The 22,530-nt window shown below is 47.6% G+C and overlaps 1 protein-coding gene across 1 annotated transcript in view; it reads left to right on the top strand.

The window, feature by feature from the left end:
* The first annotated feature begins 3,729 nt into the window (after nucleotides 1-3,729).
* The window catches only part of GIGYF2 (GRB10 interacting GYF protein 2), a 1,722,773-nt gene continuing 1,703,972 nt past the window's right edge, over nucleotides 3,730-22,530 (top strand). Inside the window, exon 1 of the mRNA XM_086942529.1 lies at nucleotides 3,730-3,830. The gene's annotated coding sequence lies outside the window, so the exon portion shown is untranslated. The remainder of the gene's footprint in view (nucleotides 3,831-22,530) is intronic.

The raw sequence follows: 22,530 nt of genomic DNA, 5'->3' as shown, positions 1-22,530 counted from the left end.
TGTATGGCTAAGAAACCATATCAATGCTTTTACAGTATTATTTCGCAATCCTCTTTTTACTGTACGCACTTTTTATAATAACTAGTCTTGCAATTGTGGCAATTCATTTCTCTTGCATGAGAAGAAAGACTGTTCAATAAATAATACCTTTTATTGAAAACGCCCGTCTCTCTATTCTCTGCATCTTGGTGAAAGTAATCTGCACAACTGACTGAGTAAAATAACTGTCTATTGTTTCACACGACTCTAGAGATTGACTCTTATTCTAAGGAGCAAAATTGTCATGTTTATGCGGTTGTTGGAAAACTGAATTCCTTCTTGTCTGTACCAGGGAAGCTGATCACTTCCTATTCAGTCAAGAAAGTTTCCAGTGACCTTTGAGCTAGTTGGTAACAAACCCAATTAAGTTTAGCATAGTCAGTAGAGACCTGGAAGACCGCACTTCTACGTCCAAACTGCTGTTTATGTTATTCGAATGCGCAGGGTCTATAGGGAAAATAGGAACTACACTACACTACTCTCCCATAAATCATCTACAAGAAATATGTTAAATTGTTTTGCTTGCTGGTATTTGATGGGAAGTATCATACCCCTCCACTTACATAGATATTTTTCCTTATATAATAGCTAGAAGCTTAACCCTGACCCTATTTCTGGAAATGCTTGTCTTGCCCCGTTGCTGGGAGCAGGACTGGCTTTATGGTGGTGCGAACGATGCAGCCGCACCTGGCATTGACTTTGGTGGGGGGCGCAGTGTTTAAAAATAATTTGTGGTTTAAAAGCATATAACTTCCCTGTGCATCGGGCCGATTTCAGGCAACAATAAAAATGTCATTAGTGACTAATGTTCCTACTAGTGAGAGCTCGGAATTTTGTCTAGTGGAAGTTTTAGCTCATTGCAAAATAGTGCGGAGGGTTACTGTGCCTGCTGCATTGTAACGTGTGCAAAAACAACAATTGATGGACAGAATGCAGAACACTGTCATACATTCACCCCAGTACAGAGATATGGGCCTAAATCCATCGTTTTTTGCTCACCATGCCATTCCAGTTTGAACCAAGCCATACGCAAATCAGTCTTGACCCTGTGCCCCATGGGAACAGTCCAGCCCGAACTGCCAAGCCAGGTCCTCCCTGTACTGGAAACAAGCATCCTAGGACCAGTTTTGGGCTTTCAGCCAGGATAGCTTGATTCCAGTGGCATGGAGAGCACGGGACTCACGTCTGAGCATACCCGTCCCACTCGGAAACTTGAATCCGGTCCAGGGAAGGCATGGCTTGGCAGTTCGGGCTGGACTGTTTCCATGAGGCACAGGGTCAGACTGATTTGCATATGGCCATGTCTGAACTGGGGTGGCAGAGTGGGCTAAAGAACGGTGATGGATTAAACCCAGATCTGTTGACTGGGTGTGAGTGTTTGATTGGTTCAGATGCTCCGTCCATCACCACCCCCTTTTGTACCGCTTTGTTCGCCATAAGTTGGCAGCGTATGCTCAGACGTGAGTCCCTTGCTCACTTTGCCACTGGATTCATGCAAGCCTGGCTGAAGACGGCTGTATTGTCAGAGACCGGTCCTAGGAAGCTTGAATCCGGTTCAGGGAAGGCCTGGCTTAGCAGTTCGGGCTGGACTGTTCCCATGAGGCACAGGGTCAGAATGATTTGCATATGACCATGTCTGAACTGGGGTGGCAGAGTGGGCTAAAGAACGGTGATGGATTAAACCCAGATCTGTTGACTGGGTGTGAGTGCTTGATTGGTTTAGATGCTCCGTCCATCACTACCCCCTTTTGTACCGCATTGTAACGTATACCATGCAGATCACAGAATTTAGCGTGAGTGAACTATGAGTAGCACTTTTTCAAAAAAAAAACACATGATTTTTCACATTAGGTCTCATTACTTTGTGAATGGAAATAGCAATAAAGCATATTTGCAAACTCGGACTACATGCCTGTCTGTCACAATATTTCACTTCAAAACTATGTGTTGGTATTCGTTTAACGTGCGTACGGTCTATGCTACTGGCGATTTGTATAAGATCACGCCCTCTCTATTATCTGAAGGAAGTCCTTCCATTATAGGAAATTCTATTCTCCATGACTATGGAAGTGCCTTCCCAGTGTGTTCTTGTGGATTGGGTGTCTGCCATTTATTGCAGTATTATCCTTCTACTTGTATTTTGTACTCTTTTGTAACATGCACACGTCACTTTTCTCTTGTAACGTATTGTTTGCTACCTCTTGCGTTTTGTTTGCTTTTGATACTTGCACACATGCCACCATTGCCTACGTAACGTATGTTCTTGTGTTTTGAGTGTCTGCCATTTATTGCAGTATTATACCTCTACAGGGCTTTAAGTGGGCCGGGTCTCAAGGGGTCTGAGCACCGGCAGTTTTTTAAAGGGGGCCTTGAAACTGGTCTCTATCGGGCTCTGTTGGGAGCCCTGGCACTGGCTGTCCGTGTTTTTTTCCGAGTCCGGAAAAAAGTGCCAGGCGCAAAATAGCCCGCTAGAGACCCGTTTCGAGACAGCAAGCACATGATGTGCGCTGCTCACACTGCAAACTTCTCACTTGTGGAGAAGTTACGTCATGCCAGGTGAGAGTTTTTGGGGAAGGGAAATCCTTTAGAGTGTCATTTTCTTTCTGGATTTCCCTTCTATTTCTGAAACGCAAGAGCAGCACAATTGTTGTGGTGTCACCAGGGCTTTAATCGGAAGCTTTTTCAATATTATATGTAACAAGCCATAGTTGTAGTTTTTATTTATCTTATGCAACTAATAACTATTGACAAAGCCAATAGCCCTTACTTGTTGTATCACATATCTGGATGCAATGACAGAAACAGCAAAATATAAGTCGGACGGCACACTATGCTAAACACAGATTTTTTGTGAAAGTGTAATAAGCCACACCCCTAATTACACTGGCCACGCCCCTTTTAGAGACCCCCCCAGTTTTTTCATCCCACTTAAAGCCCTGTACCTCTACTTGTACTTTGCACGCTTTTGTAACTTGCACACTTGTCACTTTTTTCTCCTGTAATGTACCGTTTGCTACCTCTTGTATTTTGTTTTCTCACAATTGTCACTATTGCCTCATGTAACGTAACGTTTGCTTTTGTAATTTGTTGACATGTAATTTTCTCCTCATGACTCGTGTATCATTACTGTTCCTATTGTGAAGCGCTCTGACACCTTCGGGTAAAGTCCGCGCTATATAAAAACGCATAAAATAAAACTGGAAATTCTACGAGGTTATCCCTGCACCCACCCCAAAGAAATGTAGCGTCTCCTACACCCCTACTATTAGTGGTCTTTTTGTTTTTCTCCGGGGTGAAAATGTAAGCCGAAGCTATTAGCTTTGCCACTGGTTGCCATCGTCCTACAAGCCGATTTGTAAGTCCTTTCGTGCCTGTAGGTGGTATTGAACATTTAACAAAACCTGGTGACCACGGTCATTTCTCAACTCCTGGGTCTGTGCTACAGCCTGGTATCTTTCATACAAAATATTCGCACACTCTCCCTGTGCTTGAATGTTGTATGTTCGGAATAGTTACCGCATCCATACAGCACTCTGACCATGTATGTCTTCTGTGTCTATGGAGCTCTTGAACGATGACGCTTCCCTCTTCTATTCGCTCTCTTCTTTCCATGACGCTTGTCTGCTACAACCACCATGTACTGGGTCTCTCTCCCGTGCGTGCGTCCGTCAAACGACGTGCCCTGCGTCTGCGGGTCACGTGAACGTGCGTGGCTTCCCAGCTGCCATCTTGTTTTGTGTGCACAGTGGAAAGAGCTTCTGATTTGAGAGACTTTGCTGCTGGGACCGCAGGTAAGAAATCCTGGGGACTGGCAGTGGGATTTTGGGAAGGGGCAGAAGAAGAGGAGGAACCTTAGAGGGAATTGGACCCAGATGTCTGGGAGTGTGTCGTAGTTGAGGGTAAGAGAGGACACTGCTGGAAGTTCATTTAGGGGAGTGACTGGCACCCTCATGGGTATGGCACCCTGCACCGTAGTAACACCCCCCGGAGTTAACAAGAACACTACACCGGTGAATTAGGTATTTTAGTACGTATTCAAGCCTAGTTAAAGCGCAAGATTTCTGACGCTACCTTCACTGTTCTACGAAACAGCGGACAAGTTGCAGCAACAGGGTTTCCACCCATTAAATGGGCAGCACTGTGTCTTCTTCTTAGAGTGAGAGCGTAACATGACTCTGACCATCGTATCATGATAGAATGCCACCAGTTCTAGCACACAGGTGGCTGCAACCCTGCACGTGGGCATCAGTATAAGGTCTCTCACGCTGCACGTGGACCGTAATCACATGCCCCTCATATGGGCAGCATTGCACTCCATATGCAGTAACATTCCCACCAGTACATATGTCACATTATTCTTATCCCGAACTCAGGCGGAGGCACTTACCGCATTTTGGCATCTCCCTCACTGTTCCACACACCTACTAGGAAACGGGAGTATTCTATCTCTGATCAGCTCAAGGTACGGGTCAGCAGTGGTAGGTTAATGATAGCACAGCAGGACAACTTCGCTCCTCCAGAACTGGAAGGGCAGCGGGGAATGCCTCAGATAAGTAGGGAAGTGGTGTGTATTTCACTGTCGTGTTAGTCAATATTCGCAGCAGGATGTCAAGTTTTTGAATTGATAATCGAGTGTTTACTGTAGGCCACGCGCATTTGAGAAAGTAGCATGCTTTAGATTTGTTTTGGGGACCTAAATAGAATTAAGGCACAGGCAGTGGGATGTAAATTGTGTGTGGAGTGTTCTAAAGGGGTCAGACCTATGTAATAAGAGGCGAGGCTTAAACACAACTTATATCATTTTGATTCCCATAGAGCGCCACCCAACCTGTATTTTGGTGCTTCTCTGAGGGTTTTCTATTATTGCATCCAACCGGTATTCTGGTGCCTTACTGAGCTTTCTCTTATTACATCTAGATATATAACGCAACTACTGACATGCACTTAAAACTAGCCAGGGCTATTGGGTTGTTCAATGATTGTGAGATATTTAAGATAAATGAATAACAACAATTGCTTTTTTATAAATAATATTGAAAATATTGAGATTGAGACTGCCAATTAAACATTACTGAGTTCTGTGGAAAGAGTTGTGGTTTTCATTCAGGGTGTCTCCAACACTCCCATTATGTTCACTCTGTTAGATGCGAACACCTTCCCTTCACGTCATCTCGTCCATCTGCATACCTTAAACCTACTCTCTTTCCTCTTCAGCATACTTTTTTCAGTCTCTCCTGTATACATTTGCTCGCATCACCTGTAAACACTGCATTTTATTTTACTTTAACGTGGTTAATATTTTGACAACATTTGCATTGAAGCAGAAATGCAGCTGAAATCTGCACCCATTTCTCTGTGTGGTCTGCAGGGAAGCCAAGGATTGTATGATTATGCATTCTGAAAACCTTTTTGCCCCACTGACAAGCAGTGTAAATAACTCACTGCCTTGAGCCTAACTCCAGAACTCTGTAGCGGCCCGTTCGGAACACCTGGAGGCGACCTAGCTACAAGCATGCACTAAACAAAGGGAATATGTGACACAAAAAAGCAAGAGTAACACCAAATTCTGGAAACAGTTAATACTCTTCGGCAATGCAAGATTAAGTAAAATGTGAAATATGAAAAGTAACTAAATAGTTGATGTGGACTACCCTAACATTTAATACATTTTTTGTTCAGAAAAATGTGAGTTTACCAGAAAAGTTAAGGACCATAATATGGAGGCCAATACTGGCTATTTTTAATGTGTTTTTTTTTTTTTTTTTTTTTTTGATGACTTCTGGGTATGGTACCCTGAGGGACCCAGCCCGCTTAAAGCCATGGGCACAGAGTTTTAGTGGATGTAACATACACAAGGCACTAATAATGTCTATTTTCCTAGGTTAGCAGAACTCATGGCTCCAAAAATTCAAGCATCTGTCTTGGTAGAGAGACACGATGAGGAGTTCATCTGGTCTTTTGCTGGTTGGCGAGTTGTTTGTCTTTGTTATGCGACTTGACTATTTTATTAAGACTTGCACAGTTTTTCTTGTTCGACTTAATGTGCCATTAAGTCGACTACATACTTGACAAGAAGGCATTGGTGAATAAAGGTGAACTATTTGTCTCGGTAGAGATACTAAAGCCATTCTGCATTGATGAACAATTTGAGTATGTGAGGAAAGAGACTTTGAAAATTATTTTTCTCGTATAGAGATTTGAGGACCCACTTGAACTGGTGTGTAAACTTGATTATTTAGTGTTCACAGTGAGTAGGCTTGATGAGTGAATGCCATTTATCTTGGTATTGAGATTTGATGAGATGGTCTTCTGATAAAGGCTTCATGTTTTGTAGACGCATGCAAAGCCATTTCTCTAGCAGGCAGTGCAAGTCCTTAATCCCAAATAGAAACATGGTTAACCCTCCTAGTAATAGTCCTCCTTAGAGATATTTGTCTGGCGGAAATCCTTTGAGACATTTGTCCTAGTATAAGGAATTGTGTGTTTGTTTTGCTTTTGAGATGTTAAGCAGTATTTGGTATGTCTTGTCATCTTACACCTCACACTGACTTAATCCTGTAGGGGTTATACAGCATGAAGCCTACAGCCTTACCATCCCATCCCTTTTATTCATTTGATGAGTTTTATATAGCACTGGCTAGACTCGGGGGTATCGGAGCGCTTTCCAAGAGTATCAGCACGAAGCAAGTTAGAGTTACTATACATTACACAATGTTAAACATTAAAAACACGAGAACTTTAGAATGTCAAAGTCAAGTCAAGTCAGAAATTTATATAGCGCGCTACATACCCAGAGGGTCTCAAGGCGCTTGAGGAAGGGATGGGAATTACTTGTCGAATATCCAGGTTTTAAGTTGCTTTCTGAATGCTAGGTGGTTCTGTGTGAGACGTAGGTGAGTGGGGAGTGAGTTCCAGGTTTTAGCTGCGAGGTAGGAGAAGGATCTGCCTCCCATGGTGGTTTTATTGATGCGAGGAATGGTAGCAAGGGCTTGGTTGGAAGATCGAAGCTGGAGAGGGGGGGTGTAGAAGGAAAGTCGTGTGTTGAGGCATTCGGGTCCAAGTTCGTAGAGTGCTTTGTGCGCGTGGGTTAGGAGGCGGAAAGTAATCCTCTTATTGACGGGGAGCCAGTGGAGGTTTTTCAGGTGGTTAGAGATATGGTCTTTACGCGGGATATCTAGTATGAGTCTGGCTGATGCGTTCTGGATGCGTTGGAGTTTTTTCTGGAGTTTTGCGGTGATACCGGCGTATAGGGTGTTTCCGTAGTCCAGGCGACTTGTAACCACTGCATGGGTGACTGTTTTTCTGGTTTCGGTGGGGATCCAGCGAAATGTTTTTTTGAGCATGCGGAGGATGTTGAAGCATGAAGATGAGACTGCGTTGACTTGTCTGTTCATAGAGAGTGAGGAGTCCAGGATGATGCCCAGGTTCCGTGCGTGGTCCGTCGGGATGGGTGCTTTTCCAAGGGCCTCTGGCCACCAAGAGTCGTCCCAAGCGGAGGGGGAGGTGCCTAAGATAAGGACTTCTGTTTTGTCTGAGTTCAGTTTCAGACGGCTGTGCTTCATCCACTCTGCTACTTCTTTCATACCTTCATGTAGGTTGGTTTTGGCGGTGTTGGGGTCTTTGGTGAGTGATATGATCAGTTGGGTGTCATCTGCGTAGGATATGATGTTGAGGTTGTGTTGGCGAGCGATGGTCGCAAGGGGGCTCATGTATACGTTGAAGAGGGTGGGGCTGAGTGAGGAACCTTGGGGTACGCCGCAGTTGACTTCAGTGGCCTCGGACTTGAATGGTGGGAGGCGGACCCTCTGGGTTCTTCCGGTGAGGAATGAGGTGATCCATTCCAGTGCTTTTCCTTGGATCCCGATGTTTTTGAGGCGCTGTAGAAGAGTGCTATGGCAGACTGTGTCGAAGGCTGCGGATAGGTCTAGGAGGATGAGGGCGACTGTGTCTCCATTGTCCAGTAGAGTTCGAATGTCGTCTGTTGCTGCGATGAGGGCGGTCTCCGTGCTGTGCTTGGCTCGGAAGCCGGACTGAGAGGAGTCAAGGGATTTGTTGCTTTCGAGGAAGGCGGCGAGCTGGTTATTGACGGCTTTCTCGATGACTTTGGCCGGGAATGGAAGGAGCGAGATGGGGCGGTAGTTTTTGAGTTCGGTGGGGTCCGCTGTGGGTTTTTTCAAAAGGGCGCTGAGTTCGGCGTGTTTCCAGCTTTCCGGGAAGGTGGCGGAGTTGAGGGAGCAGTTGATGACGTCTCGGAGGTGTGGTGCTATGATGGAGTCTGCTTTGTTGAAGATGTGGTGAGGACATGGGTCTGTGGGGGACCCTGAGTGGATGGAGTTCATCAGGCGGATGGTGTACTCGGTGGAGATTGGGTTCCAGTATTAAGGATGTTCGAGGGGGGTGAAGGTACGGCAGGAGATTGGGTGGGATGGTCTCCGAGTTGGTTGTCGAAGCTGTTGTGAATGTCTGCGATTTTGTTGTGGAAGAAAGAGGCTAGGGAGTCGCAGAGGGTTTGAGAGGGGGTGATATCATTGGAGTTTGCTGAGGGGTTGGTGAATTCTTTGACGATGTTGAATAGTTCCTTGCTGTTGTGGGCGTTGTTGTCTAGTCGGTCTTTGAATGCGGCTTTCTTGGCAGTCCGGATTAGTTGGTGGTGTATGCGGGTGGCGTTTTTGAAGGCGTCCCTGGTGCTGGTGTTTGGGTCTTTTTTCCAGGCCTTCTCGAGGGAGCGGCAGAGTTTCTTCGATTTCTTAAGATCATCGTTGAACCAGGAGGCGTTTTTGCTGCCAAGTTTGATTTGACGTTTTTTCGGCGGTGCTAGGGTGTCGGCGCTGTTGGATAGCCATTGGGTGAGGTTAATCGCTGCTTGGTCGGTGTTTGAGGAGTGGGCAGGGGGGTTTTGAAGAAGCGATGAGGAGATCTGGTCGATGGTGATTTTGTTCTAGTTTCTTCGTAGAGTAGGTTGAGGTTGGTTGTGAGTTGTGGTCTTATTGTAGATAAAGTGTACGCAGCTGTGGTCCGTCCAATGTAGAGTTGTGGTGTGGCTGAAGGAGACATGTTTGCTGGAGGTGAAGATAGGGTCGAGTGTGTGACCTGCGATGTGGGTGGGCGTAGTGACAAGTTGTTTGAGTCCGAGGTTGGCGAGATTGTCCCGAAGGGAGGTGGTGTTGCTGTCGTTGCTCTTTTCCAAGTGAAAGTTGAGGTCTCCCAGTAGGATGTATTCTTCGGAGGGGAGGGCGTGTGGGGTGATGAAGTCAGTGATAACGTCGCTGAATTTTGCACGGGGTCCTGGAGGTCTGTAGAGGAGAGTGCCTCTGAGTGTGGTCTTGGGGTCGGTGTGGATCTGGAAGTGAAGGTGTTCGGCGCTAGCGAGGTTGACGTCTGAGCTGGTTGAGATGCGGATGGAGTTCTTATGGACGATAGCGATGCCTCCTCCTGTTTGGTTGGTGCGGTCCTTACGGATGATTTTGTATCCTTCTGGGATGGCATTGGTGATGTCTGGGGCTGATGAGGCGTTCATCCATGTTTCTGTTAGGAAGGCGACGTCGGGAGAGATGGTGTCTAGTCCAAAGTTCGATGGCGTGTCTGTGGACTGAGCGGGTGTTGAGCAGGATGCATTTTAGGTAGTTGGAGTCAGATCTCTGTTTTGTGTCCGTGGATGAGGACATATGATGAAGCAACGTGACACAGAGGCATAACAATATTAGCGCAGGATAAGGGAAGACAAAAACAACCTTAGAAGCAGAGAGGGAAAGGGGGATAAACTGTAAGGAAAGCAGATTAGGACAGGAAAGTGAAAGCGAGCCGGAAGGGAGGTGGGACCAGAGGATTCAACAACAATCGAAAACGTGGAGCAGGCCAATCGAAAAGAGACGATTGAAAGGTCGCCCAGATGGATACCAGCGGGTAGGAGGAAAGGACAAAGGTCACTAAGATGGCGGACCCAGGACTTGTGTGTAAATAGAAGATACTCCCAAAATGGTAGGGTACATTTGAGTCCAAGACCAAAAGCCAAGGGGGCTAAATCAACAAAATAAAATTAGAGAGTTGAGTTCACGGATTGGAACTAGATGGGGCAAGGAACCAAAGAGACAGAGGCGGGAGTGCAGCTGATTGCCGAAGCACAGCTGTGCCGTCCGCATGCACAAGTTCATTTTAGCAGGTCCAACACAAGCACAGTATCACTTATTCACCAATTTGATATTCTGATTGTATATTCCAGTGGCAGGCCTGTTCTACCTCCCTAAAATCCCCATCCTTATAATGACCCGTCTCTAGTCTCTCACCTTTTGGCAATGCCATTGGGTTTCTTGCTTCCGTCTCTCCAGTATTAACAGGATGGTATCATCTATTTTTCTTGTCGTTCTTTCCCTACTAAATTTACACTTTAGTTTATTGGCTAGACAGGTTTGCTTAGATCTAGACTACATAAATGTACTTTCTGGCTAATTGTTGTCATTTTCAAAGTATCCAGCGATACATTGGTTTGCCATGCTAGTCCAGTCTCAATAATGCTTATGTTTTAAATGTTTTAATAATTCTTTATTGTATATGGTTATTAAAAAAACTTTAAAAATGTACAAAAAGAGAGCATTCTCATAAAAAAAGAAAAAATAATGTGCGATGAAAGCAAGTTTTATCTATGCATAAAATTCAGATAATTTTCTAGTGCTTTTAGGTGCTAGCGACATTATTATTACGGTAAACAAATATTGGAAAAAGATAAAAAGTTATCACAAATGGTCTGCCAGGAAGGTTGTCCATATTATAATGTGGCTAGATATAGGTTTGAGTCCCACAATGAATTCACAGACAATTGCAACTTACAATCATTTAAAAACCGATGTGATCTGTCTGGCCCACTGGAGCTAATATCTGTCCATAGCAGGGACTCCAGAAAGCAGATTTTAGTATGTCTCAGCTTGTGGCATAGGTTATGGGAAGCTCAGCACCTACTGCTTGGTGGTTGAGAAGGCTGAACTCCAGTCTGATCTGGGCTTCAGATGCCAGCTGCAGCATAGATCTGTAAATCTATGCTGCCAAACACCTCATCTGCATCCGTGTTGGTTCAGTGCAATACTAAGCTTACCCAGGAGAATTTCAGAGCTGTAGGACAAAGTAGAAGCTAACTTGGCTCACATCACTTCGGGCATTGGGACTACACTTGGACCTGACGGCTTTAAAAAAAGTTTTGTTAAGCCGACTTGAAGGGTCATGGCTTTTGTGGTGATTTCTCTGCGGTGCTTGATAAAGGTGCCCTTCGCATCGATGTGAATCCCCAGGTACTTATGTTTGTTATACTGTGATCTGGAAATTATTAGATGACCATCCGCCGCCTCTGTACCTTATCCTGCCAAATGTGACCACTTGCGTCTTCAGATTAACCTCTAAGTTATTATTGATTGCATATCTGTATAATTGATTTAGCAACTATTGCAGCCCTAGCCTTGTAAGGCTAAAGATGGCGAGGTTGTCCACATATAGGAGGTTACCAATGTAGGCTTCACCGATTTTTGGGGATTATAGTTTATGGTGTTGAGTTCCTGCGGGAGGCAAGCTATGAGCAGGTTAAATAGCAAGTGGGCTAACACACATCCCTGCTTAACTCCCCATGACGTGTGGATTTTTTCCAAGTATTAGTGTGCTCCAAAAGCTTGGGGAATTCCCCATTTAAATAACTTAGCCCAAAGCACCTCCCTCAGCACACGATCAAAGACTGCTTTGAAGTTCACGAATCAACAGTGTAGTAATGTGGGCAAAGTTTTGCTTTATAAATCAGAATTGTTAGGGTTAAAAGGTTGGTGAGTGTACCTGACTTTGCTACGAAGCAGTTTGGTTTCCTGGCATCTGCTATTTTGTTCTGCCCACCGTCTCAGATCCTCAAGGCGAAGGCTAGTGAAGTACTTGGCCTCATTGTCTAGTAAGACTAGCTATCTATAGTTGCTTGGGGCTGATCGAGAACCACACTTGTAGGTTGGATCAAATCTAACCCTACATCAAGAGTCTGGTATGGTTGAACTCTGCAGGCTATAGTCGAAGAGGCTTGTTAACCGGTCGGCCCAGAATGAGATGTTAAATTTAAAAAGACCCTGTGGCAGACCGTTTGAGCCTGGTGCACTGTCTGTTCTTCCCTTAGACATTATTTGGACCAGCCCGTTTGGTGTAGGATGGATTTCTACGCTTGGGAATTGCTGTTGATCTTGTGGTTGGGGCAACACTCCCTGGGAGCTGCTGTTGGGCTTATTGCTATTTAAGTTAATAGATGGTTGTTTTCTTCACTTACATGAAACTTACTGATCAAAAACTTTGCCCATTCTTACTCTGTGATGTTTGTGCTGCCCATGCCAGTGTTCTCGTTCGTTGGCTTGCTCACCAGATCTTTCCTCGAATTTGGGTTTTTATTTGCACAGAGAAGAGTGCACCAGAACTACTGGAGATAATGTGGTTTCTCTGCGTGGCATGCCTGTCTGTAATTTGTTTGTGTGCTGTTTTGTAAGAAGTAATTGACTCTGGGTTCCTCCGGACAATTCAAAGGGCTTTAATTAGAATTTTCTTTAATGCCAGGGTCAATGTGGAGGTGCGGTTTTGTTTTCGGCGAACATGTTGGCGAGCTGGCTGTTAGAATTTTCCGGGAAGTTGAGTACAGAGATTTAACCAGTCCGATATCGGAGAACTGGTCGTGGGGTTAGCATGCGTAATGAGCTGCACACACTATTCCATAATAATGGTACTGACTGCAGGATTCCGTTTTAAGTGAACGCCTTAATATGTAGCTTCTGAGGGTTCGTGGTGTGCTAAGTTTAGAGCAATGGTGGTAATCTGAGGGTGATGATCACTCTCTATGCATACAATAGTACTCTAGTTTTCAATATATGGAAACAATTCAGTGCTACAGATAGTATTGTGTAGGTAGGAGCGCGCGTTGCCATTGGTCCAGGTCCAGTTTGGTGGAGTGTCTGATGGGAACTTGCAGTTCAATACGGTGAAGCCAACACTTTGAAGCTGTAAAACCAGGAATTCACCTAAGTTGCAGCGCTGTTGGCCTGTTGGTTTTACTTAGTTCTTGAATCCCTGTGGAAGGGCTAAAAGAAGACTTTCTAGGTCCTCGTGGGTCCCTTGGAAGAGGTCGGTATTAACACCATGCGCGCTAGCGGAATTCCGCTCGCACGCTGGGTTTTGCGGAAACGCACTTTACGTGACGAGCTGGGCTCGTCATCAGCGTGCGAGGAGGCTACGCCATGACGAGCCCAGCTCGTCATCAGCGTCGAAGGGGTTAAAGTCCCCTTTGAGCAGGTAATCTGCTTGATGAAAATTTCCAGCCAAGTTGCTGAGAATTGAAATTAGCCGGTTTAGCCACATCCGTTTTGTTCTTATACTGTGGTTGATGTATAAGTTAAGCTTCAATGGGGCGGTGCTGTCTCAACATTATGATGTTGATTCCAAGCAGCCAACTCTCTTGAAAAAATGTTGGTTCAATGGTACTTTAAAGACTGCATGAAGTGTATATGGATAAGCCTGCCTTTGGGCAACCAAATTTGTAATCTCTGGCCCTGGCTTCCAGTATTCAATGAATCCGGCTATGGGCTGGCTTTGAGTGGCCCATTTTTCCTGTTGAACGAGGAAATCGTGGGCTGAAGAAAAGGTAAGTAGATTTGGAGAATGGATTTTGTATTGGAGGCCACTGATATTCCATGAAAAACAAAACCAGGGAGGACTGCCATTTTGGACCGTTGGTGTTCCTTTTGCACAAGGTTTGTAAGAGCGTGATTTGATAGCCTAGTTCTAAGTACGCTGGATTTTGATGCACCATGCACAAAATAATGTATGTACTGGATCGAAGGGTTTGTACCTAGGTATGAGAGTTAAACGTTACCAGTGTGACTTCAGAGGGTTGTGAACCACGGAGGGGGTATTTTATGTACTTGATGTCTCGTAATTTCAGAGCTTCAAACCCAGGTGTTGCTGTTAATATTTTATGGATGTTGCTCCTATGTAGGACGTCATGCCGGCCTTTCGAATGATACTCCGGTATAAATAGTAACTTGACTTTTGCAGAATCAGAGTGGTGGTCGTGTTGCTGGCTACTTGTCCTAATTAAGTCTGGATTTTCTGCCGATGGTCTTAATATAGTTCCTGGTCTGTGCATGTTTTTTCTCGAGGCTGGAGATGGCCTGGTTGGTATTCTCCTAGTTGCTTTTTGGAGTTGTTGATTGTTACTTTTAGTTGATCCTCACCAACATGGGTGATGCCGCTCTGGGACTGTAAGAAGGGCTGGTGGTGTTCCGGAGAGGTTGTTTGGGCTGCCTGCTGGCCATTTAGGCTTGCAGTTCCATTGAGGGCCCAAGTGGGTTCTACACATTTGGCCTTGTCCTAGTGAGTGAATGAATGTCTCCTAACTCTGTCAGAGCGGGTTTGTTGATTCATTGAAGCGGGTGTCTATTACGGAAGCAGCACATGTAGCTTGCTGCACATGGAGGGGACCACTCTGCTTCTGTTCCTGACTGTGTATCTGAGGCATTTGTCACATGTTGATGTGGTTGCCGAGCGCTCTTCTCGCTGCTGCTTTGAGCCTATTCTGTGTTTGTTGTTGTGCACAGTGAATGCAGTTTGCGGGAGCTGGGAGCAGTGTTTGAGATGGGTTTATTTAGTTGCTTGAGCAGTCTTTTCTTTTCTCCACTTGCTAAGAGGGAGAGGTGATTGTAGTTTGTCAATAGAAGGTGGGTTAGCTGCAGAGGACTGACGGGGATCCTGAATTATGTCGGCTGACTGGGCAGCGAAATTCCTAACTTGAATAATCAATGGTAAAATTGCCAGGGCGTAGCGTTTAAGTGGTAAAACTTGCCCATTGAGGATGGTGTTAAGAACTGCATTGTCAGTTACCACAGGACTCACTGTCTGCCACTGATCCGAAAGCTCTGGAACTATATTATTTTATGTGACCTGTGCTCCTGTATCAGATGTTCACTTCTTCCTGTGGCTCCGGATAGACTCTTTACTTCTTCCAAAACGTTGTTAAGGAACATTGGAAGAGATGACAAACTGTCTATGATTTGTGAAAAGAAGCAAACAGACTGAACCAGTTTTTAGGCCGATTGTGCCCTTCCTATTAGTTTGTTCAGATTATCCAACTGACTGTCAATACCTGCCGTAAATATGGCTGTGGTGTTCAAGAGGCTCACTTGTATATTTAATTTATCAATGTGATAATTCAGTGCCAAAACGGTAGACTGAAGTGTTTGCAGCAATTGAGGCCACAGTGCTAACATAGTAGCTGGAAGCTCGCTTGGGCTGGATTCAATTTCTTGGTCGGTGTAACGTTCAGGGATGTTGAGGAAGATCGATAGCTTCAAAAGAGATTGTTCGTTTGGTTCTGTGCCTCTGGGTTGTTGTGTGGTGTCTTCAGCTACTTTCACATTAAATGGTTATGGGCGAGAGTGGTTTTATATTCCCCTTTGGTGGCCTAGATCATTGTGCGGCTCGCAGACTAGATGTATTGATGCTGATTGGTGGTGACTTCGCAGAGTTCGCATAGTGGCTGGTTCTGGCACATTGTGAGGACTGTTTTGAGGATTGCGGTACTTGATGGATTGTTTTTTTCGAAGCTGATTCAGAGTATTGGTTAAATGGTTGTTTGGTTAGTGTTGGAAGTTGATAGTTGCCGATGTCCCAGGACGCGCCTGTCTGCTGGGATCAAGTTTAAGAGATGTTGAACATGGCTCTGGGCCAGGCACCTTATGTTGGTCTAGTTGGGCTTTTGGTTCTGCCGCTTTTGCACTTCCACTGAGCTCATCCTGGGGTGTCATGAGCTGTTGTTTGAGGGAAGGTGAACAGTTGCAAGTAGGGTGGGCTTGGTTGGCCACTGGTGTTTATTGGTGTGGTTAAGACATTTTCCCTTACTGCAGTTGCTGATGTGCTTTTGTGGGTTGCTGATGGGACTGGGTCGTGCACCAAGAATTTATCCGGATTTGATGAAAGTTGGCGATTTAGGGTCATGTCCTGAGCTTGCTTTGGTAACTTCCCTACATTGTCTGTGAGCTCCTCTGTGCCAGATTTGTTTTTTCTGTGCCTTATAGGTACCAGGGGTGTCTTCATCTTTCTACCAGATCAAATTTTTTCAGATGTTAGCCTGCTTGTGGGTCCTGTTTGGCATCTAAGGGGGAGGGGCACAATCACGCTGACCAATGCATCCTTGGGTGAGGGTTCAGAGGGTATACCGTGGGGTCCTGATATCTTATTTCCTGCGTGGTGTTGTCCTGAATTACAGGGGACCTGAAAAGTCCTGAGCCAGTTGCAAGACCACTATGCAAAGTAATATATTCTTCTGCCTGCACCATTAGCTCCAATGTGTACCCACACCCAGTTCTGACTAAGGGCCATGTTAGAATCAGCTCAGTGCTAAAGCCGTTGAACATAGGGAAGGAGGAGCAGTAGCTCCAGAGATGGTCTGGGGGTGAGGCTGCACTGGAGGTTGGGTTAAGTTTTTTTTGAGTTTGTTGCCCCCCTCATTGGATTACAATGAAACTTCCCGAGCCACCAGGTAGGAGGGAGTAGAGTTGGACAGAAATGCTTGGCAGGCACCAAAGACTCATCTGACCGGTCTGCATCTCTGAAGCTCCGGACGGACTCCGAAGTAATTGCAGCCCAGGAGGTGGATTTCCAGACTTCTCCGAGGCGGACCTGTCCCCAGCAAAGCTGAGACCCGCAGATCTCCTGAGTACCGTGGAACCGGAACCCCTGTACACCGTGCACATTTGCAAGTCCATCAGCTTCTCGACGTTCCTTTGAGGCTGGATGTATGACGGTACAACGCAAGTCGTTACAACGACTTGCGTTGTTGGGCGCGGATAGTAAATAGTATAATTTACTATCCTAACACCAGTCCCCGTGGATAGTAGGGAAGGTATTGGAATAGTAAATATACTATTCTTTATCAAGCACTGCGGGGTAACATCTGCATTGAAAAGGATGTTTCCCCTTGAGGCTATGCATTGGGTTACTTGTAGCCCAGACTCTGAGCACCTTCTTCTCCGAAGATTGCTGACCTACACACCACAAGTGTTCCGTGAGCCGGCCCTTTGTGTTTTCGCTCGAGGTACCTTCCTGGTCCGCTGACTGGTGGGTCCCTGAGAAGGCAACTCTGACTTTCCTTGGGCTTCCCTGGTTGCTCCAGATGTTCCCTGAGACTCCACCACTTGGTGAGTTCCCCGGACCTTGCTGGTCCGTACCGAAGCATCTTTTCTCTTTCAGCGTGAGTTGCTGTTGCCAATGCTTGTTGGGTCCAATCTGGTCACAGACGCTGCAGCACTCAACATCCTTCGTGGGACAGCTCGAATCCAGCTCCTGGTCGTCGTCTACGCCTCCTTGTCCTCGTGGTTGCAGAGTCAAGCTTCACCTCTTCACACCTGAATCGCCCGACATCGGTGGGCATTCGTCTATCGTGTAACTGGCAAGTGACCCAGACTCTGTCCCCTCTGCTTTCAGGTACTTCTCATCTTCGATCCAGGCTTGGATCACACTGGACACTTTCCACTTCAGCAGCAGCACTTTGCAGGAGATCTCCATTGAAATCAGCGACGATATCTGACCTATGCACCCGGCTTCCCTGGGTGAGGTAACTCAAGTACTCCGGTGCTTCTGTGGGTGTTGGCCCTAGAACCCCTTAAGTCTAAAGGGGTTTACTCAAAGTCCTCTCCTAAGTGTCCTTAATCTTTAAATTTCCAACTGCGACTTTCCCCATAGAAGCTAACTGCATCTCGCGGCTGTGTTCTCACCCTGCACTCTTCCCCTGTGTCACTACCTTGGGTGTTTTTTTCTGGTCCCAGCGATTCTACAGGCTCTAGGCCTTGTGTCTAGTCAAGTCGTGGTTCTTATACCATTTTCTTAACCCCTTCCATGCTCATGACGAGCTCAGCTCGTCATGCAGCACGGTTGAGCTGTGCTGATGACGAGCTGAGCTCGTCATGATCAATGGACTTGATGAGCTTCAAGCACAGGAGGGGAAAAGCCTTAGCAGCGATGTGGTTTGGTACACCTCGAGGGCTCAACGTATATTGTGCTATTTACTGAAGTTCTATTGCATTGAAATTGTCTACTTTGCTCTGTAATCTCATAAAGGGATTACTAGAGCTTGTTTAGAAATAAAGACATATATTTTATATACATGCACCTTGTGTGCTTCTCCTTTCATTTAGACATTTAAAAGGTTATAATCTGGTAAACCAAGCTGCTTTACACTCCTTCAAGACTTAGCCTGAAGGCTGCTCACCATAGCTACCACTAGGATAGCTTTCAATAAAGGTTGTCTTAAACCTATCATCAATAAGGGTCATTTGGACTGGTGCAAGGTGCCCACTAGAATAGTGGACAGCATATGCCAGGCCAACTTCTCACACAATCCATACTGGAAGAGAACTTCAATTAAAATTGGGCCAACAACAGAGGCAGATAATCATTTACAATGCAATGGTCTCGTCTTTGCAAAAGTTAGAGCTATTGGCATTGTAAATGACAAACTTTTTATTTATGTGTTGGTTTTGAAAACAGATAAATAAATGGCATTGTCATTTACAATGCCAATAGCTTAATCTCTCGCAAATGCAAGACCTATTGCATTTGCACCCACACAGAGCCACACACAGTGCCACGCGCACACTCACAGTGCCACGCGCACACTCACAGTGCCACGCGCACACTCACAGTGCCACGCGCACACTCACAGTGCCACGCGCGCACACACACAGTGCCACGCGCACACACACAGTGCCACGCGCGCACACACACACACAGTGGCACACACAGTGCCACGTGCACACACAAAGCCACGCGCACACACACAAAGCCACGCGCACACACACAAAGCCACGCGCACACACACAAAGCCACGCGCACACACACAAAGCCACGCGCACACACACAGTGCCACACGCACACACACAGTGCCACGCACACAGCGGCACACACACAGCGGCACACACACAGCGGCACACACACAGCGGCACACACACAGCGGCACACACACAGCGGCACACACACAGCGGCACACACACAGCGGCACACACACAGCGCCACACACACAGCGCCACACACACACAGCGCCACACACACACAGCGCCACACACACACAGCGCCACACACACACAGCGCCACACACACACAGCGCCACACACACACAGCGCCACACACACACAGCGCCACACACACACAGCGCCACACACACACAGCGCCACACACACACAGCGCCACACACACACAGCGCCACACACACACAGCGCCACACACACACAGCGCCACACACGCACACACAGAGCCACACACGCACACACAGAGCCACACACGCACACACAGAGCCACACACGCACACACAGAGCCACACACGCACACACAGAGCCACACACGCACACACAGAGCCACACACGCACACACAGAGCCACACACGCACACACAGAGCCACACACGCACACACAGAGCCACACACGCACACACAGAGCCACACACGCACACACAGAGCCACACACGCACACACAGAGCCACACACGCACACACAGAGCCGCACACACAGAGCCACACACGCACACACAGAGCCACACACGCACACACAGAGCCACACACGCACACACAGAGCCACACACGCACACACAGAGCCACACACGCACACACAGAGCCACACACGCACACACAGAGCCACACACGCACACACAGAGCCACACACGCACACACAGAGCCACACACGCACACACAGAGCCACACACGCACACACAGAGCCACACACGCACACACAGAGCCACACACGCACACACAGAGCCACACACGCACACACAGAGCCACACACGCACACACAGAGCCACACACACACACACAGAGCCACACACACACACACAGAGCCACACACACACACACAGAGCCACACACACACACACAGAGCCACACACACACACACAGAGCCACACACACACACACACAGAGCCACACACACACACACAGAGCCACACACACACACACAGAGCCACACACACACACACACAGAGCCACACACACCCACACACACACACACACAGAGCCACACACACACACACACACAGAGCCACACACACACACACACACAGAGCCACACACACACAGAGCCACACACACACACACAGAGCCACACACACACACACAGAGCCACACACACACACACAGCCACACACACACACACAGCCACACACACACACACAGCCACACACACACACACACACACACACACACACACACACACACACACACACACAGCCACACACACACACACACACACACAGAGCCACACACACACACAGAGCCACACACACACACACACAGAGCCACACACACACACACACAGAGCCACACACACACACACAGAGCCACACACACACACACAGAGCCACACACACACACACACACACACACAGAGCCACACACACACACACACACAGAGCCACACACACACACACAGAGCCACACACACACACACAGAGCCACACACACACACACAGAGCCACACACACACAGAGCCACACACACACAGAGCCACACACACACAGAGCCACACACACACACAGAGCCACACACACACAGAGCCACACACACACACAGAGCCACACACACACACAGAGCCACACACACACACAGAGCCACACACACACACAGAGCCACACACACACACAGAGCCACACACACACACAGAGCCACACACACACACAGAGCCACACACACACAGAGCCACACACACACACAGAGCCACACACACACACACAGAGCCACACACACACAGCCACACACACACACACAGAGCCACACACACACACACAGAGCCACACACACACACACAGAGCCACACACACACACACAGAGCCACACACATACACACAGAGCCACACACACACACACAGAGCCACACACACACACAGAGCCACACAGACACACAGAGCCACACACACACACACACACACACACACACACACACACACACACACAGAGCCGCACACACAGAGCCAAAAACGGAGACACACACAGAGCCACACACCCACACAGAGCCACACACCCACACAGAGCCACACACACACACAGAGCCACACACACACACAGAGCCACACACACACACAGAGCCACACACACACACAGAGCCACACACACACACAGAGCCACACACACACAGAGCCACACACACACAGAGCCACACACACACAGAGCCACACACACACAGAGCCACACACACACAGAGCCACACACACACAGAGCCACACACACACAGAGCCACACACACACACACAGAGCCACACACACACACACAGAGCCACACACACACACACAGAGCCACACACACACACAGAGCCACACACACACACACACAGAGCCACACACACACACACAGAGCCACACACACACACACACAGAGCCACACACACACACACAGAGCCACACACACACACACAGAGCCACACACACACACAGAGCCACACACACACACACACACACACACACACACACACACACACACACACACACACACACACACAGCCACACACACACACACAGAGCCGCACACACAGAGCCAAAAACGGAGACACACACAGAGCCACACACACACACAGAGCTACACACACACACACAGAGCCACACACACACACCCACACACACACAGAGCCACACACACACAGAGCCACACACACACACCCACACACACACAGAGCCACACACACACAGAGCCACACACACACAGAGCCACACACACACAGAGCCACACACACACAGAGCCACACACACACAGAGCCACACACACACAGAGCCACACACACACAGAGCCACACACACACAGAGCCACACACACAGAGCCACACACACACAGAGCCACACACACACAGAGCCACACACACAGAGCCACACACACACAGAGCCACACACACACAGAGCCACACACACAGAGCCACACACACACAGAGCCACACACACACAGAGCCACACACACACAGAGCCACACACACAGAGCCACACACACACACAGAGCCACACACACACACAGAGCCACACACACACACAGAGCCACACACACACACACAGAGCCACACACACACACACAGAGCCACACACACACACAGAGCCACACACACACACAGAGCCACACACACACACAGAGCCACACACACACACAGAGCCACACACACACACAGAGCCACACACACACACACACACAGAGCCACACACACACACACAGAGCCACACACACACAGAGCCACACACACACACACACACAGAGCCACACACACACACACACACAGAGCCACACACACACACACACACAGAGCCACACACACACACAGAGCCACACAGAGCCACACACACACAGAGCCACACACACACACAGAGCCACACACACACACAGAGCCACAGACACACACAGAGCCACAGACACACACAGAGCCACAGACACACACAGAGCCACAGACACACACAGAGCCACAGACACACACAGAGCCACAG

The sequence above is a fragment of the Lissotriton vulgaris genome, chromosome 11, assembly GCF_964263255.1.
Source record: "Lissotriton vulgaris chromosome 11, aLisVul1.2, whole genome shotgun sequence".
NCBI classification, from domain to species: domain Eukaryota; kingdom Metazoa; phylum Chordata; class Amphibia; order Caudata; family Salamandridae; genus Lissotriton; species Lissotriton vulgaris.
The sequence above is the reverse complement of the archived record's forward strand: the minus strand, read 5'-3'. Positions and strand labels throughout refer to the sequence as shown.